Consider the following 13,980-nt stretch of genomic DNA (forward strand, 5'->3'; position numbering starts at 1 on the left):
AAAAAACCCTCAATAACAGTTAATTTCAGGGGGTTTTTAGCACTCTCGTTACTCTTCTTTTGGATTTCAGATTACCTAGTCCAATTGTCCAAGTGCAAGAGGGGAGAGCAGGGAGGGACTAGTTTATATGAACTAAGCAGGCCATGGTCCAAGACGAGTAGAAAATTCTAGAGGCAATACCAAAAGCACCAGAGCCCTTGGCATACTATGGAGAATGCAGTGGCACCCAAACAGTTGAGAAATGTTTATAGTAGTCTTTCTTTTTAACTGTTCAAAGTCAGACCTCTCAAGGGAATGCCTTAGACTGGACTGTTCTAAGGACCTTAAACCCTGCAAATTACAAATAGATTGTTTAGCATGTAGCATTACTTAGCAATGCAGAAATCTCCCTGTGCAGAAAGCTCAGAGTGTCCAGTTTGATGGATTGTGCAGGGGTCTGCCATTTCATTCTTGGAGATTTTTCTGGGGTATTTAGCAAATGGCTTAAAACCCAATGTACACATGTTGAAGGATTTTTGAACAACAGCTAACAGCCTTGAATAATGTCGACTCCATAAATGTTATAGATGTTGACAGAGAATACAACAGCTTAAAAGAATGCAAAAAAATGAGCCATACTTGTAAGCAAAAGTGGGAGTCTGTCTTTTTAGAACTCCACATATGCTCTGCTAGGAGAAAATTTTGAGATGCTAACCTAGGGAGTTCAATCTCCTTCATATCTGATGAGCTAAAAAACTGCAGGATTTGGCAGGAAGTCAGGCCAAATAGCTTTCATGCATGAAGTCAAATGCAGACCAGATGCTACACTTTTCACTGCAGGCATTTATTTCTCATTAGTATTTTCTCAATAAAACTCCATTGCTTATCACAGTACAACTTCATACTCAGCTGGTACAAGAGGCTGTATTTACTTTCTCGTAACTCACTTTCACTGTGTTAAACTGCCTCTGGAAGCATTTTGCAGAAGGATTCTCTGCATTCTTACATTAACCTACTTAGTAGGAACACTCTTTGACATCACACTTTTGAATGGGCCTAATCTAGAAATGGATCTTACAATTTTTCTCTGATTGCCTTAATGGAGAGCTTTGCATTATACCCAGTAGCATACCATGGCCTGCTGTTATCTCTTCTAACTTCCTCTAAGCTGCTGGTTTTGTTAACTTTGAGTTGAGATATCAGGCTTATATGGTTTTGAGAATTTTCTGCTCCCACTGACAGCAACAGAAAATGAGGACAGCAAGCACTAGGCTAATACAACTCTAAATTTAAGAAACCCCCCCAATGTTTTTCTTCTGTCCTTATCCATCGGTCACTTAGAAGTACAGGCACAGACTCTCAGCTATAATCCATCTTCCTTATGTAACACAGCCAGAAAAGTCCATCTGGCATGGTGGAAAAACTCCACACGGTTTAGCACTAAACAAACTGACTTTTCCTCTGGTCTGCCTCCTTGCCGAGTTGTACTTACCACATTTGAAGAGCCTGTTGTCGTGGTTTAGCCGGCAGCTCAGCCCCACACTGTCGCTCGCTCACTCCCCACCGGTAGATGGGGGAGAGAATCAGAAGGGTAACGCTCGGGGGTTGGGATAAGAACAGTTTAATAATTAAAATTAAAAGAAACAACAACAGAAACGCAATGTAAAGGAGAACAACGACAGGCGCAAAACCCCGGTGGGGGTGGGGGGGGGAAGGGGGACGAGCCGCCGAAACAAACCGCCCGCGCCGCAGCCGCCCGCCGACCCGACGCCGCGCCGCTCCCGAGCCGCAACCTGCCCCCCCTCAATATACTGGCCATGGTGTCACATGGTATGGCATGAACCTGCCATTGGCCAGTCGGGGTCAGCCGCCCCCACCACGGCCCTGCCCCTCCCAGCGCCCCCCCACCACGCGGCAGAGCGCGGGAAGATGGAAAGGTAGCCGACCCCCACAGGCACTACAGTGAAGAGAATTAACCCCTTCTCAGCCAAAACCAGCACATTCTCCACCCCTTATTCCATACCATTTACACCATGCCCAGGTCCCATACTATCCAATACAACCGTACCAACCACCACCCCTCCCCTTCTCATCCTTTAACATCATTCACAGACATCATTCCCTTCATTCACATCATTATGGGCTGTAGCTGTACGCTTCTACGGGAGAACTTATCTTGGGCCGCATATCTCCAGGACACAGGGCTCTACCCACCCTGGGGACAGTGATGCACAGACATCAATATGGATACAAAAAGTCCGTTTATTTAGCTGCGTCACACGCTTATATAGCTCTTGCGCTTCCTGTTCCTGCCACTCCTATGGGGAGAAGTCTGTCTTTCCGTCACAGCCCGTGATCTTCCGGTCGCCGATCCCTGTCTATTCCCCTACATCGGGCCTTCCCTGTAAAATGTCCATTGAGTTCACCCAGTCCGTGACTCTGGGCTCCATCTGTCGTATCAGTCTTTCAGGTTGGGAGAGATGGTGTGTGGCGTTGGGTTGCTGCATACCGAGTCAGTCATCGTTCCATCACTGCTGCACTTTGCTTGTTTCATAGCTGATTTTCCATGGGTTGTGAGGCTCGTACTCTGATATCATTGATACAACACAGAGGTGACACACAATATTATATAGCAGTTCGCATTGTGCCATTCAGTTCATTGACTGTTTTCACCCAAAATCAAATCCCCTTGAGGCACACATCGGATTTCTCCATCCTCCCGCATCACCCACCAAGTGCACCCAGGTCCTCGAGCAAAAGCAATCCCACGAATGGGTTTGCCTTTGCCGGAGGCAGGAAGAACCCAGACTCTTTTGCCCAGCATACTTTTTGTGTGCACTACAGGGACTCTATCCCCTTCCACAGTATGTAGGATTTCTGACTGGGCAGGGCCAGCTCAGTTGGCAGAACCCCTCGTGTTGACTAACCACGTGGCTTTTGCTAAATGTGTATCCCAGTGCTTGAATGGTCTACCCCCATCGCTCTCAGTGTAGTGTTTAACAGTCCATTGTACTGTCCAATTTTCCCAGAGGCTGGTGCGTGATAGGGGATGTGATACACCCACTCAATACCGTGCTCTTTGGCCCAGCTGTCTATGAGGTTATTTCGGAAATGAGTCCCGTTGTCTGACTCAGTTTTCTCTGGGGTCACATGTCGCCACAGGACTTGTTTCTCAAGACCCAGGATAGTGTGCCGGGCAGTGGCGTGGGGGACAGGATATGTTTCCAGCCAGCCAGTCGTTGTTTCTACCATTGTAAGCACATGGCGCTTGCCTTGGCAGGTCTGTGGGAGTGTGATATAGTCAATTTGCCAGGCCTCCCCATATTTATATTTCAGCCATCGTCCCCCGTACCACAGAGGCTTTACCCGCTTCGCTTGCTTGATTGCGGCGTGTGTTTCACATTCGTGGATAGCCTGTGCAATAATATCCATGGTCAAGTCCACCCCTCGATCATGAGCCCACCTGTATGATGCATCTCTCCCTTGATGACCTGAGGTGTCATGGGCCCACCGAGCTAGAAATAGTTCACCCTTATATTGCCAGTCCAGATCCACCTCAGCCACTTCAATCTTGGCAGCCTAATCTACCCGCTGGTTGTTCCGATGTTCTTCAGTGGCCCGACTCTTGGGGACGTGAGCATCCACACGACGTACCTTTACAACCAGTTTCTCTACCTGGGCAGCAATACCTTGCCACAATGTGGCGGCCCAGATGGGTTTGCCTCTGCGCTGCCAGTTGCTTTGCTTCCACTGCTGTAACCAGCCCCACAGGGCATTTGCCACCATCCAGGAGTCAGTACAGAGATAGAGCACTGGCCACTTTTCCCATTCAGCAATGTCTAAGGCCAGCTGGATGGCCTTTACCTCTGCAAACTGGCTCAATTCACCTTCTCCTTCAGCAGTTTCTGTGACTTGTCGTGTAGGACTCCATACAGCAGCCTACCATCTCCAGTGCTTTCCCACAAGGTGACAGGACCCATCAGTGAACAGGGCACACTGCTTTTCATCTTCTGACAGTTTGTTGTACAGTGGGGCTTCTTCAGCACGTGTCACCTCCTCCTCTGGTGATATTTCAAAATCTTTGCCTTCTGGCCAGTCCATAATCACTTCCAAGATTCCTGGGCAACTGGGGTTTCCTACTTAAGCCCGCTGGGTAATCAGTGCAACCCATTTACTCCGTGTAGCGTCAGTTGCATCGTGTGTAGAGGGGATGTTTCCTTTGAACATCCAGCCCAGCACTGGCAGTTGGGGTGCCAGGAGCAACTGTGCCTCAGTACCAACCACTTCTGAAGCAGCTCGAACCCCTTCATATGCTGCCAATATCTCTTTTTCAGTTGGAGTATAGCGGGCTTCGGACCCTCTGTATCCCCCACTCCAAAACCCTAGGGGTTGACCTCTGGTCTCCCCTGGTGCTTTCTGCCAGAGGCTCCAGGTAGGGCCGTTCTCCCCAGCTCCAGGGCAGAGCACATTTTTTACATCTTGTCCTGCCCAGACTGGCCCAAGGCCTACTGCATGAGCTATTTCTTGTTTAATCTGTTCAAACGCTTGTCGTTGCTCAGGGCCCCGTTTGAAAACATTCTTCTTCCGGGTCACTTGATAGTGGAATGAACCTGCCATTGGCCAGTCGGGGTCAGCCGCCCCCGCCATGGCCCCGCCCCTCCCAGCCTCCCGCCACGCGGCAGAGCTCGGGAAGATGGAAAGGTAGCCGACCCCCCACGGTGTGGAGAATTAACCCCTTCTCAGCCAAAACCAGCACACCTGTGTGAAGAGATATGCCTTATTCAGATGATAAAGAATGGAGTGACACAATGGGTCTCAATAAAGCAGGGCTGCGCTCACTCATCTCAATGAGGGCCAGCTTTAGAGTCTCACCATAAAGAATCCTTTAAGGCTTTATAGCCTTTGAGTAAGACAAACACTAAAGGTTCAGTAACACCAGACCTTAAAACAAAGTGCTTATGTATCGTCCTAGTCATCTTGCTCTTGCAGTTGTATGCTAACTGCTTTCAATGGTTTTTTCAGAATACTATTACTGAGTGAGCTGGGGAACAAAACAAGGTAAGCAGTAGCTTTTATACTGTTCTGCAGTGGTGTAGTCCACTATCAAGAGGTATAATATGCTCATTTTGCTGCTGGTGATCAGCAGGATGTGGAAACATCAGGTATTTGCAAATCATAGAATCATAGAATCATTAGGGTTGGAAAAGTCCCTTAAGATCATCGAGTCCAACCGCTAACCTATCACTGCCAAGTCCACCACTAAACCATATCCTCAAGCACCACATCTACCCTTCTTTTAAATACCTCCAGGGATGGAGACTCAACCACTTCCCTGGGCAGCCTATTCCAATGCTTGAAATCATGAGGCTCCATCAGTATATCCTAAAACATGACTCTCTAAAAAATTAAATGTACAGGCATTTAGAAAAAAAAATTTAATCACTTCTGTCAGTCCTCCTCCATTTCTGCAAGTGCTTTTGTGGATCCTGATGTCTCAGCAATGTTTAACATGTTATTATGGCCACCTCTGCATGTAGGTCTGGACTTTGCTGCCAGTATTTTTGCTGTGATGATCTTGTTTGCTTTTCTAGCTCACCAATGCAGCAAAATTCTACAGTTACATGCCCCCAGATTTAACATTTCAATTGAAATTGAGAAGATGGGTAATGTTTTTAACAAACATCAGCTAAGGTTTGAATAATAGGAAACAAGCAATGCCTATTGGTATTCCCCTGATAAAGGGTTGGTCCATTCTGAAATCGTGAGCCCAGCTCTGCGCTTTCATCCTATTAAGTACCATTTAGAACTGCCACAGACCATAACCAAAGCTCGCGGGTTGAGTTTATAGGAAGGGGCCTTTAAAAATTTAGGAAGTAGCAGTGTAAGGAAAACCCTTTGTTTTCTTTGTTTGGATTTATTGTGAAACAAATAAATGTTCCGTTAATCCAATGGACTCCAATTATTCCAACTGGATTCCAATAATTAAAGATTGTAACTTTTGTAAAGACTTCTGGATCTAAAAATATTGAATCTAATGCAAAATAACTAACAGTCAAAAGCTAAAATTGTCAAAAGGACTGATTTGTATTTATGCTAGATAAAATGAAGAAAAATAGGAAAGTAGCAATTAAAAATATTATCTATGTTTGTATGCATAGATATAGGTGAAAGTGACATTGATGGAAAATGCAAAGAGTAAAGGGATAATGATTCCCTTGATCACACCTGATGTTTCTACTCTCAGTACAGGAAAGATTTAAAAAAAACCCCAACAAACATATTCTTTCTGAATTTGAAAAGACGAAAAACAAAGCGAATGTTAGATGTAGAGAGAAATCAAGCTCTGCTTTTTCTCTCTCAGAAGCAATTTCATTTATTTGAGAACCAAGAGAGAGAATTTTTATTCTCCTTCAGCTTGAGGCATTCTTACAGTAGATGGCAGTAAGAAACCTTACCGGTTTAGCCCGTTGATAGCAAAAGGGGTGGTTCCACTGCAGTGGAGTATCTCTTGGTTGTCACAGTCTTACTGAACTGTGTTGTTATTACAGATTCCTCACCCACGTACATTTTTTTGTTTGGTCTTTGTCAGTATAGTGGTTCTCAGAGTATTATTATTTGCTTATCAAGTAAGGTAACACCTGCATGATTACAGCGTCTGTACCATTTCAGTAACAGTGCTAACCCTACCAATGTGCACCGATAATGTTCTATGTTAGGACAGTTAGACCCAGCCAAAACCCAGGCATCCCTTCCCCGAAAGGTACATAAATAGGTGCATACTCAAAGCTTTAAGAGTAAAATCTTCCCTGAGTTGTTTTGTTTTTCCTAAACTAAGGTCACGCAGGGGTGAATTCTCCAACAACTTAGCTGAGAGATATTACTTAGGAACAAATCTCTAAACATGTAAGGTGTTTGGACCAGGAGAAAAAGGTAGCATTAAAAACAGTAGGTCGTTAGACACTGACATCAATGTTTTCATCATCAGCTCTGCTTTTTCATTTCAACAAATTCAGATATTTGTTAATTTTAGCTTCTTGAGGAGCTTAGTTAAACATGATTTACTTTTTCTACACTACACAGGAACACTGATCTTGTGGTCACACCAGCAGCACAGTCATGCCATGTCCCTGTCCCCATCACAAGTTAACAGACACGGCAGCAGCGGTGGTCCTCAAGCTCAACTAGGAGCCCAGCAGGGCTGGCCCTGCCCTCCAAGCAGCAGCTCATACCTGGAGACTTGTGCAGCACCACAGGCTGGTGGCTTTATAATCCTCCCCCCCAACACACACCCCATACAATGAACATGACTCTCCTTAAATTACTCAACTTTCTGTGTACTTGGAATGTGTCGCCTGCCAATTGTTTACTTTCAATAAAATAGAAAGGGTTTTATAGTGCCACATTGTTACAGTCTTAGTTTCACAAGTTGCATACAGTCTGACACAGATCCTAGAAACAACAGGATGGGAGTTTGGGAAATACTTTGCACGTCAGGGAAAGGAATGCTGAGAAGAGCATGCTGTGGTTACAGACCAGCCAAAGGGCGCACACATTTCTTCTTCTTCTTTGCAAAACATTAGTTTTGAAACTCCAGTTTCTCAGTGGTGATTTCCTCATGCTTTTAATTCAGGGCCCACTCAACCTCTCGGGACTCAGAGGAAGAATAATTGTCACCAACTGAAAGTAAGTACTGAAGGAACATTTGTGAAATATATGAGTGTAGAATAAAGAAAACCACCACCCCCACCAATAAAAAAAAAAGAAAGAAAAAACCCACCCATACAGAATTATTTCCTGTTTTTCCAGAAGTTATTCTCCAGAGAACAATCTCTTCTGGTAGAAAACTGAGCACAGAGAGGACTGAACAATTTTGTCCCTGAGAATGGCTTCACATTTACCATTAGAATTCAGTTGCTGTGTATTACCCTCTCCGGCTTTTCTCCCCACTCAGTACATAGAAGTAAAATATGCCACGGAAAATGATGGCTTGCATAACCGCTACTCACAAAATGCTATAGGTACCAGGCAGCATCACTGTCTTTGACTTTTCCAAGTGTATCTTTTCAGACTGAAGTATGTTGCTTCAAAACAAGTAACAAATCATGGAAGGTGTAAAACATCTAAAAGATTAAACATATTAACCAGAAGGTATCATTCTAAAGCTCATATGCCCAAAGATACAATTATGAAAAGCAGAGGTTTCTCTTTCCACCCTTTCTCCCCAAAATATAAAATGCAACAAAATTAAGAAGTCCCAGATAAGTATGCATGAAGAAATGTGGCAGTGAGAACTCTGACTGCCTGACACAGACTTAACTTACTTGGGAAAGAAGCAGACCAAACAACTGCATTCAGTCATCCTGAAGTGCCAGGGTGGAGTGGCACCTCCACAGCAGGTGTCTACAAGTCAGGAGGAAAAACAACAAGCATGTTTCTTTGACAGATTCAGCAGCAGGAGGAAGAATGTGTTTCCAAATTTTGTATGTGAATCAGCCAGCACATCCCTGTGTGAAGAATACAGTCCTGATTTGCATTTACTGTCTTATCTGTTCTTCTAGATAGGACACTGGAGATCCTTCCCAGTATCTATTCTTCTAGCAGTTTTTCCAAAACATTTAACAGTATTTGAATAATAATATTTTGTCCAGCATGTGTTTTTACTGATAACTACTGTCATAAGCAAATGCTTCTCTGCAGTTCACACCAAATACTCACCCAGCTATATGTGCATGCTGATTGCCAGCCCCTTTTCCACACATTCACTGCTATGACTATCTGTTCTAGTGTGGTTTCACGTACCTGTGCTGCAATTACACCTTCATTTTGCTCTGCAGACATGTTGTGTGCCACTAAAAGTTCTCTTTGTGAGAACTGAGCACAGAGAGCTTGAGAAACTGCACAGGCTAGTAAAAAAAAACAGCAGGAAAAGGCCTCTTATCAAATTAGTAACATCTCGGACATTTGGGTGGAGGCGTTTGGCACTGGGTTTGTGTATTCTTATGGGAGCGAGCCCATGCATACTACAAACTCCATTCCTTTGCTTCATATTGCTGTTCCCAAGTTGAGGCATGTTTCTGACGAGCCTCTCTAAAGATGTGTAAGTGCACAATTACCATATGCGACACAGAGCAGTAAAAGGGATTTTACTCTATCCCCTTTCCACACATGTAAAATCAAGTTAATGACATTTACAGAGATTTGTGCTGCAATAGGATCATTGCAAAAAGTAAGATAGGTATTTCTTTTGTACCTTTGCATGCAGAGCCTCTGGAAACAACTAAGAAAATTTGAAAAAGTTCACTACTGAGGGAAGATGACTGCCTGGGATACCTGAATTCTGCAGTAAGCACTAGTGTGAGACAGTTTGTCCCTCCTGCTGCTTGGAGTAACCCACCAACAGCTTGAGTTGGAAATACTATCATTTATTTTTTTGACCTTGAACCAAACTAAGACCATCTTCATGTTTTAGATGCTATGCATACTTTCTGGTGTATAGCAGTGTTTATCAGGTACACATACACACACTTGCAGTTATACTTTAGCATGATTAACATTACTCAGTAGAACAGTTTTACTACCTGCATACTCAATGTCTGCCACTCAGCTTGGATTCTTTTCATCCCTTCATCTCCCATAAAAACAAACTTGTAGTGAGATGCTAAGCAAGCTGTTGATGCATGAATCAGAAGAGCATCAAGCTCAAGGTGTACTGATGCTGGAGGGGAAGCTGTGCTCTACTTAATGGATGATGACATTTTTTCCAAGTGGTGTAATGAAAGCTAACAAGTTCCTATTCGACTCGGTGCCTGTCAAATTTAAACAACAGGTGTGAGTAAAAAGCATTTTCTATAGACATCTGGTGTTCTTGTAAATTGTCAAACCGGAAAATGAAATATAAACTAAGAGAAATCCTCATGTCATCTGAGAAACATATCTGTAATTGAAACAAAGTGACACAGTTTTGCTGTTCATACTGCAGTGGAGAGAGTAGTTTCTTCACTATTGCTGCAAAGGCAAAACAGACATGGGGAAAAGAGGAATGGGTAAAACAAATTTCTGAGCTTTCTGATTTTACAGTAGGTTATATAGGGATTCTGCAATATCACCTTTAATACAGTACTCAGGTGTCTTACTCAGATCAAAAAGAACTGCTCAGCACCTTTGAACATCAGTTTCTTTAGAAACTGAAATAAAGCATTTCAATCCGTACTGGGAACAGCCATTTGTTTTTTAAACCTACATACCAAATGTCATAGCAGCTAAAGACCCAGCAGCTTTGACGCAAGAGAACTCCTCATTGTGCAATGACTCTATAAAGCTCGATTCTACAACACTGAGGCTTTGCTCTAATGGAACTGTTTGTTTGACTAAGGCTTAGTCAAACTGGCAGGCCTTAGTTGTATATACTCCATATACGTGTATGACCATAGTTGTATATGCACTTGTGTGGTTTGGTAAAATGATAATCTTTAAAACAACTTAGCTAAAATGACACAAACCCTATACAATCTGCACTCAATTTAAACTTGGATTTTTTTGATTTCCCTTAATTAAATCCAAACTGTAAATAGCAAGTGATTTATTAAAATAATGGATCCAGAGTAAACCCTTCATATTAGTTCTTTTGCTAGCTGCAGTGTTCCTAGTGCTAGCAGCACATACACTGACGGGGAAGCAGAGGGAGGAGTCAATAACTTAATTGCTCAAAATGGCAATAATTTCTGCTGCACCTCCACAGACAGAGGAACATATGCCTGTGTACTTTTCATTTCAGTTTACAACAGTAAGTCTCAGCAGAACACCTCCCATGGATTAACAACCAGTTTGGGTCCTTTGGGCTGCCTCTTGTATCCACAATCCTTCCCACCCAGCTGTTAATCTCCAGGAAATGCCTTGCACTCAGACAGGGCTGCATGTGAATGGAATAAAAGCACACGCACATTTGCTACATGTTTGCTAACCGACGAAAAGCAGCAAAAAGTGGTGGATTTGTCTTTTTTTTTTATTTGTCATAATTTCCTGGTTAAGGTAATCGATAATAAAGTCATAGCATAGAGAAGTTTCACCCAGATTCTGTCGGTGTGGCAAGAACCACCGAGAGAAAGAATTTTTATGGGAAAAGCTCCTGCATATTGTACTTTAAACCCAGATAAGGAGTGACAAAGAATCCGCTGCTACCTGGACTTTGCCAGTCACCTTTCTCTGTGGCAGAGGAATGTGGTGGCTGCAGGAACACAAGTGGAGGCTACAGGAACAGGACAAAGCGTAACTACATGGTAGCATTTAGAGGAGGAGAATTCACTATTCTGTAGATCACCTTCGTGCTGTCTATACCCTCCTGACTGGCCATTAGCCTCCGTGCACAAGCATATCTTATTGTTTCCCTTTTAGCTGCTTTCTCACTTAGTTGTTCTTCTACATACTTTTTTTTTCTGGACGGCCTACACAAGTTACCTCATCCCTTTTGCCTATTTTATAGTCTATGTGTGTACAATAAACAAATAATCTGGATTGCTATACTACTTCCTTAAGTGGGAAAAAGTCTGGTACGCTCCTTCTTGCTGGCTACAGAAAACCATAATCCAGAAAAGATTTTGAAGCATTTTCCCAGGCTCTTTCTCCAACCAGTATTCTTGTCAAGAAAAACATGCAAACTACTGGTGGACCTGCAAAGAAATGCTATATTTTAAAACTGGAAACTACACAGATCTCCATGTTAATATCAATACCAATGTGTCCTAAGCAAGTTAGAATTTACCAGAGCTTTGCAGTTGCACCTTCCTGATTATTCTTTCACAAATTCTACTGTAGAGACACCAGACCTGCATCATCTTCCTTGGTGGCATGGACAACTATCACTAGGTGTTAGGCCTTCGCAGGTTTTACTCAAATAAACACTGACTGCCATGAGCTTTGGCTGAGACAGATCACACAGACACTTCCTTGTAATTTCTGCTTCCATCTCAGGGCAAAAAAATGAAAACTACATTGATTAAAGGAATAATCCTGAGAAGTAGATCATGGTCAGGCCCTGGAATAGATGGCATTCAAAATACTTTCCAGAATCACAGCCCCAAACATATTTAATCCTTTTATACCCATGATCCATATATGCTTGCTGCACACAAGTAAGAAATGTTCCACAGTCATGCATGCCAGCATGTTATGACATGTGGTACTGTCAGTGGCACCTAGGTCTGCAGGAACTGTTCTTTTTTTGCTGTCGGCTCTGGTTTGTTTTTTGTTTTTTTTTTAATTAAAAAGATGCTGTTTAATCTTTATCCAGCCATTCCTCAAACCAACAAAGAGATAGGAAGAAGCCAGTGCTGAGGTGCCCTTAAAGGCCACAATATAAAAATCTTAAATATTTTGTAATGCCTCTTCATTTCAGCACATTATGAGTCAAGAAATAACAAATGGGAAGGAATAGTTTTTTTATGTGTCTGTAAGACCTCTCTCTGCTTCTGTTTCCCATTGTTTCTACTCTCATGTAAATTAACTAAGTGGGATATCTAGATTGCTCACTAAGCTGCTGTCATTGTGAGGGGTATTCTGCATTTATGCAATTCTCAGCAACAGCTTACAAATTGGCAAGGCTGACTTACAGAAAACCAGATAGGTTCAGAACTGAAGCCAAGATGATTATGCAAACTTGCACAGATTTTCCATACCTTGGAAAGAATACAACACACACTGAAGAAAGTAAGTTACACAGCTTCCCTCTATTAAAAGGAACTATCCCTTTGTGCATTTAAAAAAAAACTCCATGAAAATAAAAAGCATTATTCTTGTTTTCTCTACTGCCTTGACCATTTTGCTGTAATTCCCTCTTAATCTTTTTACTGATGCTCCTGTTTTATTATTAAAAAACTCAGAAATTAAAAAAAAAACAAACAAAAAAAAAACAAACCACCAACCACCAACATGAACTCCTGAAGAAAAAAATACTCTATTTTCCCAAGTGCTGAGCCGTGTAAAAAGTATTTCCCCACTCTTTGTTTTTAAATGTTTTAGCTGGCTAATCACTTTCTTCTTCTGCTGCCACTAACAGACATTACAGCAGTCACAGACAGCCCAGTGTAACAGATATTCCTACAATATTAACAGTATAGTGAAGTTTGCCAACTTAATGCAGATTTTGAGTAGCATCAGTGACAGCAGAAATTGGTTAATATGCATAATACCTTCCAGATTCTGACTTCTCATTCAGGTGTTAGAGCTCTGAGAGAGAGTGCTCTATAGATGCAGGCTACTGCTTTAGCCTTGTTTCTTAAAGAAAAGGGACTTACATGTCATTTTTATCTCTATCTTGCATCCCATTCAACAACTCTTGAACTGAATGACTAGCTTTGACCACATAACTCTAAAAGGAAAATGACATTTCTGCAAGTTTTGCAAATGTAAGGAACCATTAAGATAGAAAGCATGCCTATGAGTGTCCTGACGGAAGGAAAAGCACACCCTGCAGCATGCCTTGCATATTGTTAGACATCAGAGAAATCCCATGAGGGAGCAAGAGACAACACAAATGTCTTGGTATCTGTAAAAATCTTCATTGCAAGTTACAACCAACCACGAGACATGAATCTGCAAGAAGGCAGGTTTTGTTAGTTCTGGTGCTCTCAGAACTACTCATTTCATTGAGAGAGAACAACTCAAAAAACAACCAAGACAGTTACATAGCATGGCTGCACAATAATGGTGTATTTCAAACTGCCAAAAATATTTTTGCATTGAAGAAAAGGGTGAATAACTCTCCAAACCAGGACACACATCTCAAGGAATGCTGAATGACGCAGGGTTCTGTAATTTAACAAGTTTTTAGAGTTAACATTACAGGCAAAGTAGCTGCAAGAGGGAAAAATTCTGATTTGTTTAGAATAGAGTTAAATCAGAGCCCAATTTATTTTTACAAGCCAATGCTTTCTAGCTCTACTGAGTTTTGTCCAGCTAGGCATTACATGCAAAGAAGGCATTATGGGTAGTGGCTTATTATATATG

At 42.5% G+C, this 13,980-nt stretch overlaps 1 long non-coding RNA gene across 1 annotated transcript; it reads right to left on the reverse strand.

Annotated features, from left to right (window-relative positions):
• Positions 1-6,563: 6,563 nt before the first annotated feature.
• Positions 6,564-8,858, reverse strand: LOC142060224 (uncharacterized). The gene is made up of 3 exons (XR_012661663.1): positions 8,779-8,858; positions 8,301-8,379; positions 6,564-8,099 (listed from the first exon to the last, which is right to left on the reverse strand). It is a non-coding gene; the product is annotated as an uncharacterized LOC142060224 (long non-coding RNA).
• Between the last annotated feature and the right edge of the window lie 5,122 nt (positions 8,859-13,980).

The sequence above is a fragment of the Phalacrocorax aristotelis genome, chromosome 7, assembly GCF_949628215.1.
Source record: "Phalacrocorax aristotelis chromosome 7, bGulAri2.1, whole genome shotgun sequence".
Classification (NCBI taxonomy): domain Eukaryota; kingdom Metazoa; phylum Chordata; class Aves; order Suliformes; family Phalacrocoracidae; genus Phalacrocorax; species Phalacrocorax aristotelis.